This window comes from Lemur catta, chromosome 11 (assembly GCF_020740605.2).
Source record: "Lemur catta isolate mLemCat1 chromosome 11, mLemCat1.pri, whole genome shotgun sequence".
NCBI lineage: Eukaryota > Metazoa > Chordata > Mammalia > Primates > Lemuridae > Lemur > Lemur catta.
This window is the reverse complement of record NC_059138.1, coordinates 97,831,625-97,851,496: the sequence shown is the minus strand read 5'-3', so window position 1 is coordinate 97,851,496 and position 19,872 is coordinate 97,831,625. Positions and strand designations below refer to the sequence as shown.

The 19,872-nt window shown below is 45.9% G+C and overlaps 1 pseudogene; it reads left to right on the top strand.

The window, feature by feature from the left end:
* The window catches only part of LOC123647028, a 63,525-nt pseudogene extending 48,147 nt beyond the window's left edge, over window positions 1–15,378 (top strand).
* Window positions 15,379–19,872: the final 4,494 nt, after the last annotated feature.

Below are 19,872 nucleotides of genomic sequence, written 5' to 3'. Positions count from 1 at the left end.
CGGGACGGCTGTACCCGCCTCACCAATGAGTGAAGCGGGTTCAGCCCCACAGCAAAGCAGCTTGTTCTCCCCACTGACTTCCACACCCACTCATTCAGGGTTCTGACTGAAGTCAGGGCAGAATCACTGCAGGAGACGTGGAGCTCCAAGGACAGGTGACATAAACGGGAAGGAGCTTAGACTCTGGGAGATTTCCACGGCTAGGCAACACTTAAAGGGAAAGGTGCGGAACTGTGCTGAGGCAAGGGACCATGATCGCAGAATTATAGAGTGCTTTTTTGTTTCTCTTTTTCTTCTTCGGTGGCCCTCTGGCCAGGGAGCTGCTGTGAGCCTTGGTGCTTGCTGGGCCTCTGGCTCTGGCACCTGCGGAGCTCTGGACATTCTCCCCCAGTGCCGGCAATCGGCGGGTGCGTGGTCGCCATCTTGGGGTCCACAGCCTAGCCCCTGCGGAACCATAGGGTGCCGTGCGGGTCCCCAGGCAGCTCCCTTTTATAGTCCGTGAACCCACGCCAAGAGCTGTCACTTTGTATGAACCCTGTGGACAGGAGACATCAGCGGGAAAGAGCTTAGACTCTGGGGTGTTTCCGCAGCAAGGCAACACATAAAGGGAAAGGTGAGGAACTGTGCTAAGCCGAGGGACCGCAATCGCAGAATTATAGAGTGCTTTTTTGTTTTGTTTTGTTTTTTTCTTTTTCTCTTTTTCTTCTTTGGCGGCCCTCTGGCCGGGGAGCTGCTGTGGGCCCTGGTGCTCGCCGGGCCTCTGGCTCTGGCGCCTGCCGAGCTCTGGGCATTCTCCCCCAGTGCCAGCGATTGGCGGGTGCACGGTCGCCATCTTGGGGTCCACAGCCTAGCTGCTGCAGAACCATAGGGTGCCGCAAGGGTCCCCAGGCAGCTCCCTTTTATAGTCCGTGAACCCACGCCAAGAGCTGTGGATTTGTATGAACTCTGTGGACAGGAGACATTAGCGGGAAAGAGCTAAGACTCTAGGGGATCGCCACAGGGATGTGGCGCTTAAAGGGAAAAGGGTGGAACTGTGCTAAGGCAAAAAGCCACGAAGGCTCATGGAATAAAAGATTTTTTTTTCTCTTTTTCTTTTCCTTTTTATTTTTATTCGTATTTTTTTCTCTTTTTTTTCTTTCTTTTTCTTTTCTCCTCTTCGGTGGCCCTCTAGATGGGGAGCTACTGTATACTCCTGAGCTCACCAGGCCCCCAGCTCTGGTGCCTACCAGACCCTGAACATTCACCCCCAGTGCCGGTGATCTGCGGGCGGGCAGTCACCATTGTGGGGTCCAAGGCCTAGCTGCTGCAGAGCCATAGGGTGCCAGGCAGCTGCCCAGGGGGCTCCCTCCCCTGGTCCATGGACCCTCTCCAGGTCCCCTTCTCGGGTGTGAACACTGAGTGCTTCCCCAGATGCAAGAGTGTGGAGCCTGGACCTTAGGGACATTAGTACAGAGTAGACATTTGCCCATGGGAGCTGCAGCAGCTGGGGCACTGAGCGAGTGAGGGCACCGCCTACTCCCCCTAGCCAGTGTCTTTCCTGTGTAAAGAGACAGAAACCACCCCTCTAGAGGAAGAACAAAAATACAGGAAAAAAAAAAAGAGAGAGAGAGACTTTCTGCTTGCAAATAGTGTGAATCCTGCCTGCTAACTGAAAGTCCACAACACAGTGGCTTAACTTGCCAAACTGGTCTTAGGTCAAGCCAATCCTCTGGGGCTAGACCCATCAGAAACAGCCCCCCAACTGAGATAGAAAAAACTCTAAACACACAACAGTCTCCCCCTCTGGACAAAGGAAGCAACATATCTAGATTGTTTCACAGCCTAAGAACAGAGTACAAGGCATGCTGTTAGCCAGAATAAAGCTGTGAGAAAAGATCTAATGATAGATCCAGATGGGAAGGGATCAGTGGAAAAATATGGGGAGAACAAAGAACCAAACGGAAACCTCGCCCCCAAAGAGAAATACCAGCTCTCTTCCAATTGACACAAACCAGATTCAGAATACCAACATGTTACAGGAAGAATTTCAGTTATGAATTATAAATAAGCTAAATAATATACAAGAAAAAATGGATAACCAACACAAAAAAACCACAAAAAATCCAGGATTTGGAAGAAAAATTCACTAAGGAAATTGAAATATTGAAGAAAAACCAAACTGAACTCCTAGAAATGAAGAATTTATTCAGGGAGCTACAAAAAACAGTGGAAAGTCTCAAGAACAGGGTAGATCAAACAGAAGAAAGAATTTCAGAGATTGGAGATAACTCTTTCCAATTAAATAAGTCAGTTACAGAGATACAGCAAAGAAATAAGAAAAAAGATCAGAGTCTACAAGAAATGTGGGATTATGTGAAGAAGCCTGACGTGAGAGTTATCGGCATCCATGAGAGCGAAGAAGATAACAAGCAAGGGCTGGATAAGCTATTTGAAGACATAATAGAGGAAAATTTCCCAGGCCTTGCTAAAACTCTAGATATACAGGTTCAAGAAGCTCAAATAACCCCTGGGAGATTCATACCAAATAGGAAGACACCACGTCATGCAGTTATCAGACTGACCAAAATTTCCACTAAAGAGGCCCTTCTTCTAGCTGTAAGGAGAAAGAAACAGGTAACATACAAAGGAAAATCCATCCGAATTACGCCAGATTTCTCAACTTAAATCTTACAAGCAAGAAGAGCCTGCGGCCACATTCTCACTCTTCTGAAACAGAATAATGCCCAGCCTACAATCTTGTACCCAGCAAAGCTAAGTTTTCTATATGAAGGAGAAATTAAGACATTCTCAGATAAACAAGGACTGAGGGAATTCACAAAGACAAGACCAGCCCTCCAAGAAGTAATCAAAAGACAGTTACACATGGATCAGCACAAGAAAGACCCATGAATGTAAAACCACTCAAGAGCTAAAGATCAAATTCCAGCCACCACAACGGCTCAAGAGAGAAAACATAGCAATGAAGTTCTACCCAACAAGATGAACAGAAATCTGTCCCACTTATCAGTTCTCTCAATAAATGTCAATGGCCTGAATTCCTCACTCAAGAGACATAGACTGGCCCAATGGATAAAAAAAACACAAACGCAGTATCTGCTATCTTCAGTAAACTCACCTAACCTGCAAAGATGCATTTAGGCTGAAAATAAAAGGATGGAAATAGATATGTCAAGAAAACGGTAGCCAAAAGAAAGCTGGTGTGGCAGTTTTAATTTCTAATAACTTAGTATTTAAACCAAAAGAAGTAATAAAGGACAAAGATGGTTACTATATAATGGTGAAAGGCACAATACAACAAGAATACATAACCATACTTAATATATATGCACCCAACTTAGGCGCACCCAGATTCCTAAAGCAAACCCTACTTGATCTGAACCAAATAATAGACAACAATACTGTAATAGCTGGAGACTTTAACACCCCACTGACAGTACAGGACAGATCCTCCAAACAGAAAATAAGCAAAGAAATAATGGACTTAAATAGAATGCTAGAACAAATGGGCCTGACTGACATCCACAGGACATTCTACCCAAAATCCACTGAATATACATTCTTCTCATCAGCTCATGGGACATTCTCTAAGATTGACCATATCCTAGGACATAAAGCATGTCTTAAAAAATTTAAAAAAATAGAAATCATACCATGCATCTTCTCAGATCACAGTGGAATAAAAGTAATAATGAACCCTAACAGGAACTCTCATTCCTACTCAAAGTCATGGAAGCTAAACAACCTTCTCCTGAACAACTATTTTGTAAAGGAAGAAATCAAGTCAGAAATGAAAACATTCTTTGAATTAAATGACAAAGGAGACACAACTTATCAAAATCTATGGGACACAGCTAAAGCAGTCCTGAGAGGAAAATTCATTTCCATAAATGCTATTTCAAAATGACAGAAAACTTACAAATAGACAACTTAATGAATAGACTCAAAGAGCTGGAGAAAGAAGAACAGACTGACCCCAAACCCAGCAGAAGGTGAGAAATTATTAAGATCAAATCAGAATTAAATGAAAAGGACAAAAAAAATACCATAAGGGAAATTAAGAAAACAAAAAGTTGGTTCTTTGAAAAGATAAATAAAATAGACACACCACTGGCTAGACTAACCAAGAGCAGAAAAGAAAAATCTCTAATAACTTCCATCAGGAACATGAAAGGAGAAATCACACCTGATGCCACAGAGATACACGATATCATGTATGAATTCTACAAAAATCTTTATGCACACAAACTGGAAAATGTGGAGGAAATGGACAATTTCTTAGAAACACATAGCCTTCCCAAGGTCAATCAGGAAGAAATAGAATTCCTGAATAGACCGATATCAAGAACTGAAATTGAAACAGCAATAAAAAACCTTCCCAAAAAGAAAAGCCCTGGACCAGATGGGTTCACACCCAAATTTTACCACACATACAAAGATGAACTGGTGCCCATCCTACATAAACTATTCTTCTATATCGAGAAGGATGGAATTCTCCCTAACACATTTTACCAAGCCAATATAACATTGATACCAAAACCAGGAAAGGATGCAACAAAAAAAGAAAACTACAGACTAATTTCTCTCATGAACATAGATGCAAAAATTCTCAATAAAATCCTAGCAAATCATATCCAAGTGCTTATTAAAAAAAATAATTCATGATGACCAATAGGCTTCATCCCAGAGATGCAGGGGTTGTTCAACATACGCAAATCTATAAATGTAATTCACCACATAAATAGAAGCAAAAGTAAAGACCATATGATGATCTCAATAGATGCAGAAAAAGCATTTGACAAAATTCAACACCCTTTTATGATAAGAACACTTAACAAAATAGGCATAAATGGGACCTCCCTAAAAATGATACAAGCTGTATATGAAAAACCCACAGCCAACATCATACTGAATGGAGAAAAATTGAAAGCATTCCCACTCAGAACGGAAACCAGACAAGGCTGCCCACTGTCCCCATTACTTTTCAACATAGTATTGGAAGTCCTTGCAAGAGCTATCAGGCAAGAGAGCAGAATCAAGGGACTCCAAATAGGGAAAGAAGAGATCAAACTCTCACTCTTAGCTGGTGATATGATGTAATATCTGGAAAACCCCAAGGACTCAACCCAGAGACTCCTGGAACTAATTAATGAATTCAGTAAAGTCTCAGGTTACAAAATCAATACACACAAATCAGAGTCATTCCTATATGCCAATAACATTCAATTGGAGAACCAAATTAAGGACTCAATACCCTTAAAAATAGCAACAAAGAAAATAAAATACCTAGGAATACATTTAACTAAAGAGACAAAGTACCTCTATAGACAGAACTATGAAACACTGAGGAAGGAAATTGCAGAACATGTAAATAGGTGGAAAACTATACCATGATCATGCATAGGAAGAATCAACATTGTTAAAATGTCTATACTACCCAAAGTAATCTATAGATTCAATGTAATCCTTATTAAATTACCATCATCATTTTTCACAGATTTAGAAAAAATAATTATACACTTTGTATGGAATCAGAAAAGACCCCATATAGCAAAAGCAATCTTAAGCAATAAAAACTAAATGGGAGGTATTAATTTGCCAGACTTCAAACTTCAAACTACAAGGCTGTGGTTCTTAAAACTGCCTGGTATTGGCACAAGTGCAGGGACACACACCAGTGGAACAGAACAGAAAATCCAAATATAAAATCATCCTCATATAGCCATCTAATCTTTGACAAAATAGACAAAAACTTACTCTGGGGACAAGAATCCCTATTCAATAAATGGTGCTGGGAAAACTGGATAGCCACATTTAGCAGACTGAAACAGGACCCACAGATTTCACCTCTCACAAAAATCAAATCACAGTGGATAACAGATTTAAACCTTAAATGGGAAACGATTAGAATTCTAGAAGAAAATGTAGGAAAGACTCTTACAGACATTGGTCTAGGCAAAGAATTTATGAAGAAAACCCCTAAGGCAATCACAGCAACAACAAAAATAAATGAATGGGACCTGATTAAATTAAAAAGCTTCTGCACAGCCAAAGAAAGAGTCATGAAAATAAACAGACAGCCTACAGAATGGGAAAAAATTTTTGCCTACTACACATCAGATAAAGGACTGATAACAAGAATCTATTTAGAACTCAGGAAAATCAGCAAGAAAAAAATCAAACAACCCTACCAAAAAGTGGGCAAAGGACATGAATAGAAATTTTTCAAAAGAAGATATAAGAATGGCTAACAAACATATGAAAAAATGCTCAACATCTCTAATCATCACGGAAATGCAAATCAAAAGAAGACATAAGAATGGCCAAAAAACGTATGAAAAAATGCTCAACATCCCTAATCATCAGGGAAATGCAAATCAAAACCATAATGAGATACCACTTAACTCCGGTGAGAATGGCCTTTATCAAAAAATCCCAAAACAACACATGTTGGCGTGGATGCGGAGAGACAGGAACACTCATACACTGCTGGTGGGAATGCAAACTAGTGCAACCCCTGTGGAAAGCAATATGGAGATACCTTAAACAGATTCAAGTAGACCTACCATTTGATCCAGCAATCCCATTATTGGGCATATACCCAGAAGAACAAAAGTCATTCTTTAACAAAGACACCTGTACCCGAATGTTTATGGCAGCACAATTCACTATTGCAAAGATGTGGAAACAACCCAAGTGCCCATCAATCCATGAATGGATTAGTAAACTGTGGTATATGTATACCATGGAGTATTACTCAGCTATAAGAAATAATGGTGATATGACATCTCTTTGTTTCTCCTGGAGAGAGTTGGAACCCATTATATTAAGTGAAGTATCCAAAGAATGGAAAAACAAGCATCACATGTACTCACCAGAAAACTGGTTTCCCTGATCAACACCTAAATGTACATCGGGGAAGGATACCAATTGGATATCAGACTGGGATGGGGGGTGGGGGGAGGGGATGGGTGTATGCCTACATGATGAGTGCCAGGCGCACTGTCTGGAGAATGAGAATGGACGTGCTTGGGACTCTGACTCGGGGGGATGGGCGGGACATGGACAATGTATATGACCTGAACTTATGTACCCCCATGATGAGCTGAAATTAAAAAAAAAAAAGAAAACAAAACAACACAGGAGAATACACTTAACACCAAACTATGTTGAATACAATTCTGTTTTGTGAAGATTCATATGGCACTACAGGATCTTGTAATGTTTCATGATCATCATTTATTATGACCCTTGTTAACAAGGGGAAGGTGCAGAAATTGTATTCTGTGAGACACTACAATGTAATGAACATAGAATCAGAAGACCCAGACACAAGTCCTTATTGATAGGAAGATGATATACTCTGTGTTTCCCGGAAGAGTCCCAGTTAGTGCTACTGAACTGGTATAATTATTAATGGCATTCTCATTCATTCTCAAAACTATTCCCATTGAATAATATATTATAAATATATACTTATGTCTGACCTTGAAAATTCATTTACTATTTAGAATCTTGATTTCCTCAATTATAGATCTGAGGATAAAATTGACATAATACACATAAAAGTGTTTTGTAAGCTTTTTAAATGCTATATACATGTAAAGTATCGTTATCACTATTATTTGAAAAATTTAGTCAATAGAGTATCAAATCATAAAGTGTGCTGTCTTACAAAAAAAAAAAAAAAAAAACAAAACCACAATGAGATACCACTCAACTCCGGTGAGAATGGCCTTTATCAAAAAATCCCAAAACAACACATGTTGGCATGGATGCAGAAAGACAGGAACACTCAAACACTGCTGGTGGGAATGCAAACTAGTGCAACCCCTCTGGAAATCATTATGGAGATACCTTAAACAGATTCAAGTAGACCTACCATTTGATCCAGCAATCCCATTATTGGGCATCTACCCAGAAGAACAAAAGTCATTCTATAACAAAGACACCTGTACCCGAATGTTTATAGCAGCACAATTCACAATTGCAAAGATGTGGAAACAACCCAAATGCCCATCAATCCACGAATGGATTAGTAAACTGTGGTATATTTATACCATGGAGTATTACTCAGCTATAAGAAATAACGGTGATACGACATCTCTTTGGTTCTCCTGGAGAGAATTGGAACCCATTATATTAAGTGAAGTATCCAAAGAATGGAAAAACAAGCATCACATGTACTCACCAGAAAATTGGTTTCTCTGATCATCACCTAAATGCACATCGGGGAAGGGTACCAATTGGATATCAGACTGAGACGGGGGTGGGGGGAGGGGATGGGTGTATGCCTACATGATGAGTGTGTTGTGCACCGTCTGGGGAATGGTCATGCTTGAAGGTGCTGACTTGGGGAGGTGGGGGTAGGGGATGGAGGTATGACTACATAGTGAGTGCCAGGCGCACTATCTGGAGAATGGACACGCTTGAGGCTCTGACTCAGGGGGATGGGCGGGACACAGACAATGTATATAACCTGAACTTATGTACCCTCATTGTGAGCTAGAATAAAAAAAAAAATAATAGGACAAAAGAAAGTCAAATTCAGTCTATGTTTGATTCTCATGGAATCTCAAAATGATGAATTCCAAATAAAACTGTATTAAGCCTCAGTTTTTCATATAATATGTTTTTTCTGACAGTTCATTTTATGATAAACTGAAGAATAAACTCCAACTCTGATGAAGTTGAAAAAAAAACTGTATTAAGCCTTAGTTTTTCATATAATACGGTTTTTCTAACAGTTCATTTTATGATAAAATGAAGAATAAACTCCAACTTTGATGAAGTTGAAATACACCTTTTTTTAGCTAAAATACATATTATTTGCTTAGCATGCCTTTTGTTTCCCACAAAAATAGGACAAACGAAAGTCAAATTCAGTCTATGTTTGATTCTCATGGAATCTCAAAATGATGAATTCCAAATAAAACTTCATTAAGCGTTAGTTTTTCATATAATATGGTTTTTCTAACAGTTCATTTCATGATAAACTGAAGAATAAACTCCTACTTTGATGAAGTTGAAATACACCATTTTTTAGCTAAAATACATATTATTATTTGCTTAGCATGCCTTTTGTTTCCCCCAAAAATAGGACAAATGAAAGTCAAATTCAGTCTATGTCTGATTCTCATGGAATCTCAAAATGATGAATTCCAAATAAAACTGTATTAAACCTTAGTTTTTCATATAATATGGTTTTTCTAACAGTTCATTTTATGATAAAATGAAGAACAAACTCCAACTTTGATGAAGTTGAAATACACCGTTTTTTTAGCTAAAATACATATTATTATTTGCTGAGCAAGTCTTTTGTTTCCACCAAAAATAGGATAAATGAAAGTCAAATTCAGTCTATGTTTGATTCTCATGGAATCTCAAAAAGATGAATTCCAAATAAAACTGTAATAAGCCTTAGTTTTTCATATAATATGGTTTTTGTATATTTTGAAGTCAGGTAGAATGATGCCTCCATATTCTTTTTTTTTCTGAGAGAGTCTTGCTCTGTTGCCCAGGCTAGAGTGTTGTGGCATCAGCCTAGATCACAGCAACCTCAAACTCCTGGGCTCAAGCAATCATCCTGCCTCAGTCTCTGCAGTAGCTGGGACTATAGGTGCACACCACAACACTCAGCTAATTTTTTACTATATTTATTTGCCCAGCTAATTGTTTTTTCTATTTTTAGTAGAGAGGGGGGGTCTCACTCTTGCACAGTCTCAAACTCCTGAGCTCAAGAGATCCCACCTCCTCGGCCTCCCAGAGTGCCGGGATTACAGGCATGAGCCACTGCACCTCGCCCTCCAGCTTTCTTTCTGTTCAGGCTTCCTTTTTGTTCAAAATTTCTTTGGATATGGTGATTTCATTCCATGGTGTTATGTGGTTCTACATACATTTTAGGATTATATTTTCTATTTCTGAATTTCATGGGTTATTTGAAGTCTTTCTACTTTTCTGATGTAGGCGTTTATTGCTATAAGCTTCCCTCTTAGTACTGCTTTTGCTGGATAACAAAACAGACTTCCAGTTTCTGATTCTACTTGTATGGAGCTCAGAAGTCACCATTCTGTCCTAACAAGTGCAAGCTAAGCAGACTGAAAAGATGAGCAACACTCTCAGGATTCTTAAGAGATGAGGACACAGGGCAAACCACTGCCCCAAGACTGCAGAGACAGGCGAGAGCAGGCATCATATCTAACCACCACAGAATCAGGAAACCTCGCAGGGAAACACTTCTGGGGTAAGAATGCTGGACTGGAATTGATAGATGCTGGAGGCTCAGCGTGGGCAACTGTGAGGACTAGGAGGTCCAGGTGCACCTCGTCAGAGGGTTAGGAGCTCCAGGTGTGCCTGGTCACAGGGTTAGGAGGTCCAGCTGTGCCCAGTCACGGGTGATGCCACAGTTCTGGGAACTTGACCTACAGGAGCTTGACCTCCAGGAGCTTGACCTCCAGGAGCTTGACCAGGTTCTTAGTGAGGATCAGAGAAGAATTCCCTCCTGTTGCCAGCAGATGGAGAGAAAGAGCCACCCTTTCGAAGTGCCCTGGGGAAATGTGCTGTCAACACAGCCTGCCCTCAGGAGAAACTAGTTACCATCATCGAAGGCTGGAGACAAACTGACTGCAGGGAAATACCAACTTTGCTCAGCTCTAGCCTTTTATATGGGAAATGGGAACTGCCCTACTCTAACCATGCTGACCCACCTAGGAGAGGAGGGGAACAAAAAAGAAAACTTAAAGTACTTGTAGAGTTCAGTCCAAAGGCAAAAGCTCATTAAGAGAATGAGACCATATTACAGGACTGTAGAACCCCTCCCTTCTCCCCACGCCTTCCCACCACTTTACTAAAGGCCACTTTACAGTGATCCTTTTACCCAATGTCTCGTGCCTGGCCAAGGGGGAGAATACTATAAGACCTCCAAAGGTGAAAAACACAATTGGAAAAGAGACTGCAAACATCAGAACCAGACAAGGCAGGAATTTTTGAATTATCAGCCCAGAAATTTAAAACAACTATGACTAATGTGCAAAGAGCTCTAATGCATTGTTAAGAAACCTGTTAGACAAATTAAACAGTTTATTTGAGCAAAGAATGATTTGTAGATTTGTCAATTCTCAAAAACAAAAGAAGCTCGGAGAGCTGTGCTCTGCAGCATGAGCAGGCAGCATTTATGGTGGAAAACGGAAGTGAGGTTGGAAACAGCTTGATGGGTTACAGCTTGGTTTGCGGTATTTGAACATGGTCTGATCAGTTTGCTGCCTGTGATTGACATCACCTTATCTACTGTGATTGCCTGAGACTCAGCTAGTCCCTCCCATCCAGGAACTGGGGCAGTACTGCCTGCCCAGGGATCCACCCAGTAGGAGCCCTCCAAAGGACCCAGAGGAAGCCAAACCATTCCACGTGCCTGGTAAAAGGCCTGCACTCTGTGGACCCTAAAGTGGACCCTCATCCAGCACCAGCCTTATGGATCAAGGCCCAGGAAACAGTCCAGCCCACCCAAGAACTAGGAGAGATCCATGCCCACTAGAGCCCTTGCAACAGGTCCACCAACTGGGATGTCCACTGTGGACCCAACCCCAGCCATGTGACCTGATCCAACCCACTCAGTTGTGATCACAGGGAAAACTCCATCAGCCCAGAGACCTAAGAGAAGACGGCCATAATGTGCCAAATCTGAAACAAAATACCTATGGAACACTGATTCTACCCTTCCTCGCACCCCAGCCCTTGGAAACCACCCTTGTACTTTATGTGTCTATGATTTTAACTGTGTTGCACACTTCATGTGAGTCGATTCCTATGGTATTTGTCCTTTTGTGACTGGCACATCTTGCTTAGCATGATATCCTTAAGGTTCACCCATGTGGTAGCATGTGACGAGAGTTCTTTCTTTTAAAGGCTGCATAATATTCCCTTGTGTGCATGTATCATGTGTTCTGTATCCATTCATCTGTCAGTAGACATTAGAGTTGCTTCTGCCTCATGGCTTTGGTGAAGAATGCTATTAATACAAGAAACATGAGTGTGTAAATATCTCCTTGAGATGCGGCTTGGAATTCTTTGGGACACATAACACAAAGTAGGAGCTGTGGAGCTTCTTAATTTTGACTTTTAGCTCTTGGAAATAGGAAAAGCCTTTTATATCATGTTGATAACACTAACTTGAGCCCATGTGGTTCTAGTTTTATTGCCTGTTATTTCTCTTATCTGTGTCTTCTTGATCTCTTTATATATGGTTATTTTTATTGAGTACTATTAATCTATGTTGTGTATGATATGTTTTAAAAATTGAGATCTCGGGTGCTGAGGTTACATGTAAAGTTGCTCAGATTTTTAGCATATCTAATAATTTCCATATATCTGTTTTTAACTTGATATGATCCCATCTGTCTATTTTTGCTTTGGTTACCTGTGCTTTTCAGGTCTTGCCCAAAAAGACTTTGCCCAGGCCAAGCAATGTCCTGGAGCATTTCTCCAATGTTTTCTTCTGGTAGTTTCGTACTTTCAGGTCTTAGATTCAAGTCTTTAATCTCTTTTGATTTTTGTATATGGTGAGAGATGGGCATCTAGTTTCATTCTTCTGCATATGGTTACCCAGTTTTCCCAGCACCATTTATTGAAGAGACTGTCCTTTCCCCACTGTGTGTTCTCAGTGCCTTTGTTACTAATGAGTTGGGTGTAAAGGTATGGATTTATGTCTGAGTTCTCTGTTCTGTTCCATTGATATACATGTCTTTTTATTCCAGTACCATGCTGGTTTGGTTATTGTATTATAGTTTTGTATATTTTGAAGTCAGGTAGTATGATGCCTGCATATTTTTTTTCTGCGAGAGTCTTGCTCTGTTGCCCAGGCTGGAGTGTTGTGGCATCAGCCCAGATCACAGCAACCTCAAACTCCTGGGCTCAAGCAATCCTCCTGCCTCAGCCTCCGGAGTAGCTGGGACTATAAGTGCACACCACAACATTCAGCTAATTTTTTTCTATATTTAGTTTCCCAGCTAATTGCTTTTTCTATTTTTAGTAGACAGAGGAGTCTCACTCTTGCACAATCTGGTCTCGAACTCCTGAGCTCAAGAGATCCTACCGCCTCGGCCTCTCAGAGTGCTAGGATTAGAGGCATGAGCCAATACACCTGGCCCTCCAGCTTCCTTTTTGTTCAGGCTTCCTTTTTGTTCAAAATTTCTTTGGATATGGTGATTTCATTCCATGGTGTTATGTGGTTCTACATACATTTTAGGATTATGTTTTCTATTTCTGTGAAGAATTTCATGGGTTATTTGAAGTCTTTCTACTTTTCTGATGTAGGCGTTTATTGCTATAAGCTTCCCTCTTAGTACTGCTTTTGCTGGATAACAAAACAGACTTCCAGTTTCTGATTCCTCTTGTACAGAGCTCGGAAGTCACCATTCTGTCCTAACAAGTACAAGCTAAGCAGACTGAAAAGATGAACAACACTCCCAGGATTCTTAAGAGATGGGGACACAGGGCAAACCACTGCCCCAAGACTGCAGAGACAGGCCAGAGAAGGCATCATAGCTAACCAGCACAGACTCAGGAAACCTCGTAGAGAAACACTTCTGGGGTAAGAATGCTGGACTGGAATTGATAGATGCTGGACTGGAATTGATAGATGCTTCAGGCTCAGCGCGGGCAACTGTGAGGGTTAGGAGGTCTAGGTGTGCCCTGTCACAGGGTTAGGAGTTCCACGTGTGGCCGGTCAGAGGTTTAGGAGGTCCAGCTGTGCCCGGTCACAGGCTTAGCAGCTCCAGGTGTGCCCGCTCAGAGGGTTAAGAGGTCCAGGTGTTCCCAGTCACAGGTGACGCCACAGTTCTGGGAACTTGACCTCCAGGAGCTTGACCTCCAGGAGCTTGACCAGGTTCTTAGTGAGAATCAGAGAGGAATTCCCTCCTGTTGCCAGCAGATGGAGAGAAAGAGCCACCCTTTCGAAGTGCCATGGGGCAATGTGCTGTCAACACAGCCTGCCCTCAGGAGAAACTAGTTACCATCATGGAAGTCTCTAGACAAGGTGACTGCAGGGAAATACCAACTTCGCTCAGCCCTAGCCTTCCATATGGGAAAAGGGAACTGCCCTACTCTAACCATGCTGACCCACCTAGGAGAGGAGGGGAACAAAAAAGAAAAAACCTTAAAGTACTTGTAGAGTTCAGTCCAAAGGCAAAAGCTCATTAAGAGAATGAGACCATATTACAGCACTGTAGAACGCCTCCCCTCTCCCCACGCCTTCCCACCACTTTACTAAAGGCCTCTTTACAGGGATCCTTTTACCCAATGTCTCATGTCTGGCCAAGGGGGAGAATACTATAAGACCTCCAAAGGTGAAAAACACAATTGGAAAAGAGACTGCAAACATCAGAACCAGACAAGGCAGGAATTTTTGAATTATCAGCCCAGAAATTTAAAACAACTATGACTAATGTGCAAAGAGCTCTAATGCATTGTTAAGAAGCCTGTTAAACAAATTAAACAGTTTATCTGAGCAAAGAATGATTTGTAGATTGGCCAATTCTCAAAACCAGGAGCAGCTCAGAGAGCTGTGCTATGCAGCGTGAGCAGGCAGCATTTATGGTGGAAAACGGAAGTGAGGTTGGAAACAGCGTGATGGGTTACAGCTTGGTTTGCGGTATTTGAACATGGTCTGATCAGTTTGCTGCCCTCTCCCTCCCTTCCTCAATACGTGGCCGAAGGTGTGACTTTTTTTTTTTTGCCCCGCCCCCATCTGCTCTCTGGTGCCTCTTCCAGTGCTATGCGCGGAAGCCATGGTGCACGGTGTGGACCAGATGTCCCCATCACACTTAGTCTCTGTGAGACCAGCCTCTTCAATGCTATGGAAGGGTACAACGCCACAGGGCTCTCCGTTTGGAGGCTTCTAGACTCCCTCTCCCTCCCTTCCTCACTACGTGGCCGAAGTTGTGACATTTTTTTTCTCCCCTTCCACCCCCTTCCCGCCTGCTCACTGGTTCCTCTGCGGGTGCCGCACGTGGACGACATGGGGCACTGGGTCAACCAGATGTCCCCGTCACACTTAGTCTCTGCGGGACTGGCCTCATAGATGCTATGTATGGGGACACGGCCAGAGGCCTCTGCGGTGCAGGCTTCTTGACTTCCTGTCCGTCCGTTCTCACTACGTGGCTGAAGGTGTGATTTTTTTTCCTGCCCCACCCCTGTCAGCTCTTTTGGCCTCCGCAGGTGCCGCCCCCTGACACCATGGTGCACCGGGTAGACCAGATGTCCCTGTCAGACTTAGTCTCTGTGGGGCCGGCCTCCTCGACGCTATGGAAGGTGTCACTGCCAGAGGGCTCTTCAGTTGCAGGGTTCTCGACTCCCTCTCCCTCCCTTCCTCACTACGTGGCCTAAGGCCTGACTTTTTTTATTTTTTTTTTTTTGCTGCACCCCTGTCCCCTCGCTCACGCCTCCGCCGGTGCTGGGCGCGGACCCCATGGTGCACTGGGTTGAGCTGTATCTGTGTTATACTTAGTCTCTGTGGGACCTGCCTCGTCGAGCTTATGGAAGGGGACACAGCCAGAGGGATCTGAGGTTGAAGGTTTCTCGACTCCCTCTCCCTCCCTTCTTCACTACATGGCCAAAGGTGTCACTTTTTTTTCTCCCCCCTCCCCCCTTGCCCACACATTCATGCTTCCGCCGGTCCCGCCCACAGGCGGCATGGTGCATGGGGTCGACCAGATGTCCGCGTCACACTTAGTCTCTGTGGGACTGGCCTCGTTGATTCTATGGAAGTGGACTCCGCCAGAGGGCTCTGCGGTTGCAGGCTTCTTGACAATCTGTCCCTCCCTTCCCCACTACATGGAGGATGATGTGACATTATTTTTCTCCCGCCCCCCCGCCCGCCCGCTCAATCGCTCCTCGGATGGTGCAGCACGCAGACGCCATGGTGCACGTGGTCGCCCAGATGTCCCTGTCACACAGTCTCTATCGCACCGGCCTCATCGATGATATGGATGGGGACACGGCCTGGTGGCTCTGCGGTGCAGGGTTCTCAACTCCCTGTCCCTCCGTTCCTCACTACGTGGCTGAAGGTGTGAGTTTTCTTTTTCTGCCCCAACCCTGTCGGCTCTCTCAGCCTCCTCAGTTGACGCGCGCTGACGCCCTGGTGCACTGGGTTCCCCAGATGTCCACGTCAGACTTAGTCTCTGTGGGGCCGGCCTCCCCGATGCTATGGAAGGTGTCACCGCCAAGGGGCTCTGCAGTTGCAGGGTTGTCGACTCACTGTCCCTCCCTTCCTCACTACGGGGCCTAAGGTCTGACTTTTTTTTTTGCCCCGCCACCATCTGCTCACTCGCGCCTCCGCCGGTGCTGGGCGCAGACACCATGGTGCACTGGGTCGACCAGATGTCCCCATCACACTTAAGTCTCTGTGGGTCCCGCCTCTTCGATGCTATGGAAGGGGACACCGCCAGAGGGCTCTGCGGTTGCAGGCTTCTCGACTCCCTCTCCCTCCCTTCTTCACTACATGGCCAAAGATGTCAATTTTTTTTCTCACACCCTCCACCCCCCTCCCCGCCTGCTCGCTCTCGCCTCCCCCAGTGCCAAATGTGGACGCCATGGTGCAGCGGGTCGATCAGATGTGCCTGTTAGACTTAGTCTCTGTGGGACCCTCCTCTTCGAACTTATGGAAGGGGACACAACCAGAGGGATCTGCGGTTGCAGGATTCTCAACTCCCTCTCCCTCCCTTACTCACTAGGTGGCCAAAGGTTTTAGTTGTTTGTTGCCCCGCCCCAGTCTGCTCTCTTGCGCCTTCACCGGGGCCGAGCGCTGTCCCTATGGTGCATGGGGTCGACCAGATGTCCGCATCACACAGTCTCTGCAGGACCGGCCTCATCGATTCTTTGGAAGGGGACGCCACCAAAGGGATCTGCAGATGCAGGCTTCTCGACTCCCTCTCTCTCCCTTCCTCACTATGTGGCCCAAAGTGTCACTTATTTTCCTCACACCCTCCCGTCCCCCGCCCACTCGCTCCCGACTCCCACAGTGACGCCTGCGGGCGCCATGGTGCACCGGGTCGACCAGATGTCCCCGTCACACTTAGTCTCTGCAGGACCAGCCTCATCGATGCTATGGATGGGGACGCGGCCAGAGGGCTCTGTGGTGCAGGCTTGTGGACTCCCTTTCCCTCCGTTCCTCACTACGTGGCTGAAGGTGTGAGTTTTTTTTTTCTGCCCCACCGCTGTCCGATCACTCGGCCTCCACTGGTGCCACGCGCTGTTGCCATGGTGCACCGGGTTGAACAGATATCCCCATCAGACGTAGTCTCTGTGGGGCTGGTCTCCTTGACACTATGGAAGGTGTCACCGCCAGTGGGCTCTGCAGTTGCAGGGTTCTCGACTCACTCTCCCTCCCTTCCTCACTATGTGGCCTAAAGTCCCACATTTTTTTTTTGCCCCACCCCACTGCGCTCGCTCACGCCTCCGCCGGTGCTGGGCACGGACGCCATGGTGCACTGGGTTGAGCAGATGTCCCTGTTAGTCTGTGTGGGACCGAACTCATCAAGCTTTTGGAAGGGGACACAGCCAGAGGGCTCTGTGTTTGAAGGCTTCTCAACTACCTCTCCCTCCCTTCCTCACTACCTGGCCAAAGGTGTGACTTTTTTTGCCCCGTCCACGTCTGCTCTCTCGCGCCTCCGCCAGTGCTGCGCCCGGAAGCCATGGTGCATGGGGTCGACCAGAAGTCTCCATCACACTTAGTCTCTGCAGGACCAGCCTCGTCGATGCTATGGAAGGGGACACCGCCAGAGGGCTCTGTGGTTGTAGGCTTCTCGGCTCCCTCTCCCTCCCTTCTTCACTACATTGCCAAAGGTGTCACTTTTTTTCCCACACTCTCCCACCCACCCTCCGCTTGCTACCGCCTCCCGCAGTGCCGTGTGCGGGCATCATGGTGCCCCGGGTAGACCAGATGTCCCTGTTAGAGTTAACTCTCTGTGGGACCCTCCTCTTCGAGCCTGTGGAAGGGGACACAGCCAGAGGGCTGTGTGGTTGCGGGCTTCTCGACTCCTTCTTCCTTCCTTCCTCACTATGTGGCCAAAGGTGTCACTATTTTTTCTCACACCCTCCCCCGCGCCTGCTCGCTCTCGCCTCCCCCCGTGATGCGTGCAGGCGCCATGGTGCACCGGGTCGACCAGATGTCCCTGTTAGACTTGCTTTCTGTGGGACCTTCCTGTTCGAACTTATGGAAGGGGACACAGCCAGAGGGATCTGGGGTTGCAGGCTTCTCGACTCTCTCTCCCTCCCTTGTTCACTACATGGCCGAAGGTGTCACTTTTTTTTTCTCCCTCCTCCCCCCTCACCCGCTCACTCTTGCCTCTGCCAGTGCGGCGCACAGACGACATGGTGCACAGGGTCGACCAGATGTCCCTGTTAGACTTAGTCTATGAGGGGCTGGCCTCCTCAAGGCTATGGAAGGTGTCACCACCAGAGGGCTCTGCAGTTGCAGGGTTCTCGACTCCCTCTCCATCCCTTCCTCACTATGTGGCCTAAGGTCTGACTTTTTTTTTTGCCCCGCCCCCGTCCGCTCACTCGCACCTCCGCGGGTGCTGGGCGCAGACGCCATGGTGCACTGGGTCAAACAGATGTCCCTGTTAGACTTAGTCTCTGTGGAACCCACCTCGTCGAGCTTATGGAAGGGGACACAGCCAGAGGGATCTGCAGTTGCAGGCTTCTCAACTCCCTCTCCCTCCCTTCTTCACTACATGGCCGAAGGTGTCACTTTTTATTTCTCCCCCCTCCCCCCTCACCCGCACTCTCATGCCTCTGCCAGTACCGAGCACAGAGCACATGGTGCACGGGGTCTACCAGATATCCCCGTAACACAGTCTCTGTGGGACCATCCTCTTCAATGCTATGGAAGGGGACATCCCCAGATGGCTCTGCGGTTGCAGGTTTCTTGCCTCCCTCTCCCTTCCTTCCTCACTACGTGGCCAAAGGTGTGACTGTTTTTTTCCCCCTCACTCCGTGCCCGCCCGCTCACTCGCACCTCTGCTGGTGTCGCCCGCGGACGCCATGGTGAACGGGTTGAACAGATGTCCCTGTTAGACTTAGTCTCTGTGGGGCCGGCCTTGTCGATGCTATGTATGGGGACACGGCCAGAGGGCTCTGCGGTGCAGGCTTCTCAACTCCCTGTCCCTCCGTTCCTCACTACATGGCTGAAGGTGTGAATTTTTTTCTGCCCCACCCCTGCCCGCTCACTCAGCTTCCGCCAGTGCCCCGCGATGATGCCATGGTGCACCTGGTCGACCCGATGTCCCTGTAAGACATTGAGAGGACGGCCTCCTAGACGCTATGGAAGGTGTCACCGCCAGAGGGCTCTGCAGTTGCAGGGTTCTCGACTCCCTCTCCCTTCCTTCCTCCCTATGTGGCCTAAGATTGAACTTTTTTTTTTTGCCCCTCCCCCGTCCACTCGCTGGCGCCTCCGCCGGTGCTAGGCAGGGACACCATGGTGCACTGGGTCGAACAGATGTCCCTGTTAGACTTAGTCTCTGTGGGACCCTCCTCTTCAAGCTTATGGAAGGGGACACAGCCACAGGGATCTGCGGTTGCAGGCTCTCGACTCCCTCTCCCTCCCTTCTTCACTGCACGGCCAAAGGTGTCACTTTTTTTTTCTCCCTCCTGCCCCATCGCCCGCACACTCGTGCCTCCGCCGGTGCCGCGCACAGACGACATGGTGCAAGGGGTCAACCAGATGTCCCCGTCACACTTAGTCTCTGTGGGACCGGCCGCATCGATGCTATGGAAGAGGACACCGCCAGAAGGATCTGTGGTTGCAGGCTTCTCGAATCCCTCTCCCTCCCTTCTTCACTACATTGGGAAAGGTGTCACTTTTTTTTCCTCACACCCTCC